Source organism: Glycine soja, chromosome 14 (assembly GCF_004193775.1).
Source record: "Glycine soja cultivar W05 chromosome 14, ASM419377v2, whole genome shotgun sequence".
Classification (NCBI taxonomy): Eukaryota; Viridiplantae; Streptophyta; class Magnoliopsida; order Fabales; family Fabaceae; genus Glycine; species Glycine soja.
In genome coordinates, this window is record NC_041015.1 from 10,558,967 (window position 1) to 10,567,033 (window position 8,067).

General features: G+C 35.0%; 1 pseudogene; it reads right to left on the minus strand.

Moving 5' to 3' along the window:
* Positions 1-677: 677 nt before the first annotated feature.
* On the minus strand, positions 678-6,719 carry LOC114383797 (annotated as a pseudogene).
* Positions 6,720-8,067: the final 1,348 nt, after the last annotated feature.

An 8,067-nucleotide genomic window follows, 5' to 3' on the forward strand; every position in this document is an offset into this window, starting at 1 on the left:
GGACATAGAGTTACTACAATTGCCCTTGGAAAGGCATAGGCTTTCCTTTTATGTATATAGAGTCAGCACATTCAATCTGTTGTACTCAAGAAAGATAGCAAAAAATATAGGCATTTTCTTTCTTTCTTTGTCTTCTCCTTGACTCTGTAGTAAAATAAATGTGGGGTGTGTTCCCAAGTTGGGTAAGTTCCTCTCTATCATGGTTCCTTTTCAATTGTAATTTTTATCTGCTGCTACCTCCAAAATATGATGTAATTTTCTTTCCACTCCCCACTCCATTTTGTGGGGTTGACAGAGAGAGTGAGGGGAATATCAATTATCTTCAAGTGACTCAATCTGAGTCACACAACATCTAATTTGAATGTGATCTAAAACTATAAAATAGATTCTCTATTATCACGATGTGATTTGTAGATGGTAGTAGAAAATAATTGGCTAAACTGCACATTTGATCTCCCTATTTTAGTAAAACTGTGATTTTGGTTTCCTTGGTTTCTAATTCAGACATTTGGTGCCTCTTGTTTGAAAAATTCAGAATTTTGGTGATGTCGTTAAATCCTAACGATGATAGTTAGGAGTAATGTCTTGACTCACTAATTGTTGATGTGGCACGTGTAATATGTACTAGGTAACAAATAATCTTCATTAGTTGCTCTTTTATATTAATTGAAAAATAATTAAATTAAATTTGCCTAAAGCATTCTTCTCCTAAATGTGTCAACCCCAACTTATTTCCCTTTTCTGGCTTTCTCTTAACTTGTCGTCTCCAATCACTGCATCCCATTCAAAGCAAATCACCCTCAATTGATCCACAACAAAGAAAAATGAACGAAGGAAAAAAAAAAGCATTGCAGCTCTACGTGACGGGCTTGGCGGTGACGTTGATGAGGGTGGTATAAGTCCATAGACAAAACTTGAAATTACCAACTGCGTCAAAAATCCCTAAAATATGTTTGTCTATTCATTATTTGAGAAGATTCAATTATTCTACAGTTTCATGTTCATACGAAATTGGCCACAAATGCACAAGCAATTAAAATGCTAAGAATAAAAGTCCTAGCCCTTAGGATTTTAACTTATTTTTCTTGAAATCCTTTTGGCATACATTGAAACATGACTTTGTGAGGGCCATTCAAGAATTCCACAAAAAATTATAAGATTCCAAGGGGAGTTAACTCTTCTTTTATTGCTCTCATCCTGAAGTTAAGTCAAGCCTTAAGCAACTAACTTCCTCAAGACCAAATAAGCAAAGAAAAAGAGAAGCTTACCTTCATGAACACTTGTAGGTCGCGACAACTAAAGGGCACGAGGCCGAGGTCACGGTGGTGCGAGAGTCAGGCCAACACGCGACACGGAGGTCAGGGTGGTGCGACAAGCTAGGGTTCCTTGCGGAGGTCACGGTGGTGCGAGAGTCAAGCCAACACGCGACGCTAGCTGAATGAAGAATTTTGAGAGATAGAGGGATTTCGAGGTGCAAGCTGCAGTAGAAGCGCACAGAAGGTGAATCAGCTTTGCAAGTATTATATTATGTAACGTTAACGACGGTGTATATGTAAACCCGTCTTTGTATCTCACGATTTCTACGACGGCGTTTATAGATACACTGTCTTAAATAAGTTACACTTAATTGCAAAAATGCCCCTGCCTAGCCTACTAAGATAGTGTTAATCATAAACGTCATTCCAGACATCATTTAAATACGATTCTTAAAGATCGTCTTCGTTGGAGAACTAGCATATTTACATATATGCCACCGCACAGCCTATTACGATGATTTTGTTGCGACCACGTCCAAAGTGCGTCGTAAAAAAGACTTTTTTTTGCCGTGAAAGTTAAGAGAACAAAAATAAAGAGTTGAAAAAAGAGTATTTATTTTATACAAAATACAAATGTTACTTAATATTTATTTTTAAGTAATAAAAATATTTAATACTATATATTTAAGGTTGTTATTCATTTGATGTATATAAATATTTATAATATTCATTCTAGAGACTCGTTGACATTGATGAAACCATATTTAACTACTAATTTATTAAATACTATATGAATTCCCTTAACCAAGAGAAGTTTGGCTTTTACTACTTTCTACTATTAGAAAGTCAATGTCGACAGAGAAAGGAGGCCAATATCCCGTTCCCACCTTAGCCTTTTTAATTTGTATTGTCACAGTTTGCATCATCTTCGTCTCAGTTTACAATTCATAGAGACGTTGACATTAAAAAGTTGACAAAAATGTCATTACCATAGAAATCTCTTCAAGTTGAAGGAAACGTGTGAATTCCTATTGATAATTTTATGGTTTGCTTAACTTGTGGCGCGGGAATTGAATCACGTAGTGAGATCAAATATGTAGCGGATAGATTAAGGTGCATAATTTATCAATTTCCGTGTTGTCTTTTGCTAGTTATCAATACATCATCATGTTGTTTGTGCACTCAACGGAAATTATTTCTGCATTATTTGTCTATTCTTTTGTTGATTATTGTTCTTCTTGTTAGTGACTTCATGGTATCAAAAGAGAATAAAAAGATTTCTTGTTGATTGATTTGGTTTGCCTTTTCTCAGACGTTGTTCTCTTTTCTTTCTTATTTTTTTAAATATATTTTTATTAGAATTTAATTTAAATGTACTAATAATATATGCTTTTATATTATGATCAAATTACATATGATTGTGTATAATAAGTTTATTAACTTTTATAATTATAATTATTTAAAATTTATTTTAATAATTTCTGATTAATTAATTGTATACTCTAGAGTGAATGCTAACTCTGACTTTTTTTATTTATTAAAAAAGACATCATAATTAATCTTTTCCCATTTTATTTTCCCCTACTTCTCGTAATTAAACTTTATTTTAGTTAATCAGACATTGGTCAATATTCTCGTAATATTATTAACTACTTGTAAAATAAATTTAACTACCATTAAATAATATTTTAATAACTTCAGGACTCTTCTAGCCATATATCAATAACAATATATAATCAAGTTTTTTTTTTTTTTTTTACTTTTAATTACTTGTATGTAAAATAAAATTATATATATATTCATTTCTTTTTTATTGTGTTTTTTCTTTTAATATAAATCACACATATCCTGTATATGAATTTGTTTATGTGAAACAAACATTTATAATAATTACCAAAAAAGAATGGTGGGCTCGATCGTACGTGGTGTGTATAATCTTATTAATATGATTAAGGCTTGTATTATATTATAAAGCCGGATGGCAAAATTGTGTTGGAAAAGAGGCATTTTGGATATCAATATTCAAAAGCAAATATGGTAGAAATGAAATGACAAGCTCAATCGTTAAGTTTTGTAATTCAGATTTTTATTTGAAAAGCATTGTAAAAGTTTGGCCTGTTTTAATGATTTTGAATATTGGGTTATTGTTGGAAGTATCAAATATTAATGTTTTGAATCATATAGTAGCTCCCTAAGGTGTAATTAACGTGGCCTAATAATGCTTAAGGAATATATTACTATAGTTCATCATTAGCGTTTAGAAGTTGTTGAATGCATGGCTTCCATGTTTTGAGTGTTGATGTCACATTGAATGTAAGAAATTTTGTTCTATGGAGAAGGATCAGACTTCAGAGCGTGTTAGGATTTTTGCATGGCGACTTATCAGTGTTAGGAGATTACTCACGTACTAACAATAGGAATCATAAGTGGGGAACGGGAGATCCCTACTATCATCATTATATATAGGGATGTCGAAGAAATTGCATGCTTGACATCTTGTAGTTTCTATTGTGTGGATTAGTCATCTTGTTATTTTCAATTGGAGAGCTACGTTCTTTTCTAATGATTTGGAGCTAGGTCTAGTTTTTTTTATACGCGAGCTAGGTCTAGTTACTTGACAGCTAATATAGGTCCTTAGTCGAAGCATAAAATTGTGGAACTACTAATTAGGGGGCATTGGCACAATAATCATATACATGACGAGAACAAGTTTGTTCAACCTTAGCACCTTGATTCTTGTGCTTCCTCGTTGCACTGTGTTAATTAATATAGCCAAGATCAATGTGGATATAGGGAGACATGTGAATTGTACTATGCATAAGATGTTTTTTTTTTTTAAGACAAACTTAACTCATATCATTAATAATAAACTGCAAAATACAGGTAGGCATAGGATTAAACAAAGTGGGAATAGCATAGTCAATGGATGATTCCCTTGCTAACATGAGTCACCATATTTGCTTGTCGCCTAACAAACTTAACCTTAAAGTTGCAATGGGAGAGAAACAAAGTCTTGCACTCTATCAGGATAGAACCCACCTTCGATACATCAACTACTTCATTGTGCTAGCGGTCTACTACAAAAGGGAGGCCCGAATCTACTACCCACGATAAAGCATGGAAAAGGGCCAAAGCTTCCCCCTGCATAACATCAAAACCAATAGTAAAAAAAATAGTCTTAGTTGCCACAAACTTGCCTCTATGGTCTATATATAGTTGTCACTACTCTAGCAAGTTTCCAATTCTTAAAGCATGTGCACAACTCTCTCAACTACTTGATCAACATTAAAGTTTGAGTTCGACCAGTATTTTTTATTTCTGCCAAACCAAGTACTCCACATGAGCATAACAGCTATGGCGCAATCCTCATCATTAAGATTCTGCAGAACTGAAAAGCATAGTTGTTGAAACCTGCCACATCTATCCAAAGCAAAATTAATATGGTGTCACACTTGGACTTTCCTCCAACACTATTGAGTCTTAACTACAATGACAACCAACTAGCACATGAAAACAACTCTCAAGGCCTTTGTTATGAACTGAAATAATAATCCTTAGTTTGTAGGACTAAGGGCCTCCAGAATAAAAGGGAGAAGGAACAAAAAAGTTGATAATTCTTTTTCATATCCTCACAAACTGCAATTACATACCTATATATAGTATTCCTAGGTCCTAAAGATAAGAATCAAGCAATAACAATTAACGAATCTATGAGATTACATACAATAGTTATAACAGAATTGCTAATTTGTTGACAGCAACACTACTATTGTTGTAACAGAATTGCTATAACAAACTATTCCATATCCAATTGTAATTCCTTTAATACCCTTACAGTAACTAATTTACTTAGGCTAGGTTCCTAACAATTCCACCCCTCTTGGCAAACACCTTGTCCTCAAGGTGTAGTTACGGTCAATCTGCCAAAGGAGCACCAAGAAGAGTTAAGTCCTTCTCAATATTTTGTATTATCCCCTCAACAATCTGCTCCTGGTCTTCACTTACTAAGTTCTTGGCCTCTGTAAACTCTTTATTAAATTTATCGTACTCTTCATCATTAAGTTCACGATATGCAAGTATTAAGGCCCTCAAACCAAAATCAGCATATTCACTAATGTGCTACTTTGTCTTCTCTTCAAAATCCCTTCCATTCTTTGCAATTTGTTCAAACATTACACTGTCAGCCCCTTTGCTAAGTAGTAATAGTTTCCCCTCCACATCTTTCACAATTACAGACATCTGCTTTCTTGCACTAGTAAAATCTAATATATTCAAAAGTTTGTAAGACTTGTTGATTTTCTGGTCTGATATGGTGTCTAATTCACGTAGTGAAATAGTTGTATGTGTCCTTTCATAAAATTCAAATCCAAACTCCTTGGCTACAATCACAAAAGCTGCCTCATCTGGTGATTCAGTTTCATATGAAACCTTACTAGTTTCTTCATCAACTTTAGGCATTGCAGTATGGCATACAACCAGCAATGGTAGGAAGTTCTGGATTACATTGACATTGGGTTCTTTGATCCAATTTCCATTCACTACCCTTTCTTCCATAAAGTTAAAACCTTTAATGGATGACTTTAATTCACTAATCTTTTTCAACTCTTGGCCTGGATGTGATTCATGTTTCCTAGATAGAGCTCTCTTAACTTCAGTAACTCCTCGTCCATAAGCAACCCCAGCATTTGGGTCTTCACATTTGATGACAGCCCTGAAATTTTGAAAGTTCGAGTCTTGCAATTTTGAAGTTGCTTCGAGTGCTTGTTTCTGCTTCAGATTTGTCTCTCCATCAAGATTCATGGTCTCAACATAGAAAATTGCATCATTATAGTTTGATGCAAGTAGGATGATGTCAAAATAAGCAAGACTAGTAGACATACCTGGAGTGCTAATACCAAAATTGATAGCAAGGCAAACAACTCTCTTTCAGGAAGATTGCTGATCAATTATTTCCTTTGCAAACTTTGAATCCACAAGAAGGTTTTCCAAATTAGGATTTTCTTCATATGCCTGCTTGATTCTGTCTAAGAATATTGCTCTAATAACACAACCCCTTTTCCAAATCTAGGCTAGTTCACCCAACTTCAAATCCCAACCCTTTTCAATACTCTTTGCACGGATCAAATTCATTCCATGTGCATAACTGCAGATTTTGGTTGCATGAAGAACCTTCCTAACATCATCAATCAACTTCTGCTTGTCTATAGGTTAATCAGTCACAATAACACCAATGCCACCTGATTTAAAGACCTTTGCAACTTCAACTCTTTCCTCCTTCAACCCACTTAGGAACCTTCCATCCAATGATACTTCAATAGTGGGAGCAACAATTGATAATTCAGCAGCTTGCTGAACAGTCCACTTACCAGCGTCCCTTAAGTAGCCTCCAGGGTAAAATGTGTCAATACCAAGGAAATGCCTCAGACCTTGTGGCATAAAAACAACACCCAAGTGTGCGGCCATCAGGATATCAACATTACCGAATAAAATGTGTCCGAGTTGCTAGCGACCTTTGTTGAACTTGTTGAAGAGCCGAAGTGCTTCTCTGTTGTGCACCCAAAAGGGGTTCTTCCTTATGACTTTGAATGAAACAACATTAGCATCCTTTGAGTCTGAATGGTCGAGTTCGAAGGACATGTGGTGATGAGACACTATGCGGTCGTGGATGCCGAATCCGTAGCCTTATCCAAACACTGGTTTCTCATCGCTTCCCAGTGTGAATTTTGAACAATCTTCACTATGAACTTCCGCCTCCATGGTTTGATTTTCCGTAACCCTCCCTTGACTATATACCGAGTTTAGCGACTCTTCCATGAAGCTTTGCACCTTTTTGTCTAAGCAAACAGAGCTCGATTTGAACTCTGCATCTCCGTCTTTGGTGTTCGATTGAGGAGCCTCGCTGATGGTGGGTTTCTCGAATCAGGAGGTCGAAGAAGTCTTGAGCACCTTTGAAAACTGACAGCGATTTTTGAGAAGGGCCAACTTTTGAACAATTCCGTCTAGTTTGATGATTGTGGCGTCTTGGGCAACGATGTGTTCTGCGATGGCTGCTTCAATGCGGCCCATAGTGGATGTGGAACAAGAGAAGTCAGCCATTGCCTCTCAAAGAGAGCATCAAATGTTATGAACTGAAATAATGATCCTTACTTTCTAGGACTAAGGGCCTCCAGAATAAAAGGGAGAAGGAACAAAAAAACTGATAATTCTTTTCATATCCTCACAAATTGCAATTACATACCTATATAGTATTCATAGGTCCTAAAGATAAGAATTAAGCAGCATCAATTAATGAACCTATGACACTACAAACAACAATAGTTATAACAGAATTGCTAATTTGTTGACAGACAACACTACTATTGTTATAACAGAATTGCTATAACAAACTATTCCATATCTAATTGTAATTCCTTTAATACCCTTATAGTAATTAATTTACTTAGGCTAGGTTCCTAACAACCTCCCTCGCAGAGAACACCCAAGGAGGGGCAATCTTTAGCTTACAGTAACTATAAGTTTGAATAACGTCACAAAACTTAATTTATATAGGTTTATTACAATAAATACAAATGATTTTAGAAAGATTTTTTTTTTTGTGAAATCACTATTCAGTAAACAGAGAATATTTGAATAAGATTTTTAACACTCCCTATCTTGTTGGAGCATATAAATCATATGTACCAAACTTGTTACACATATATCTAATTCTAGGATCTCTTAGGGATTTGGTGAAGACATTTGTCAATTGGTTACTAAAGTTGACAGAGTTATTAGTGATTTTTCTTATTCGATCGTTCCTTGATGAAATGAC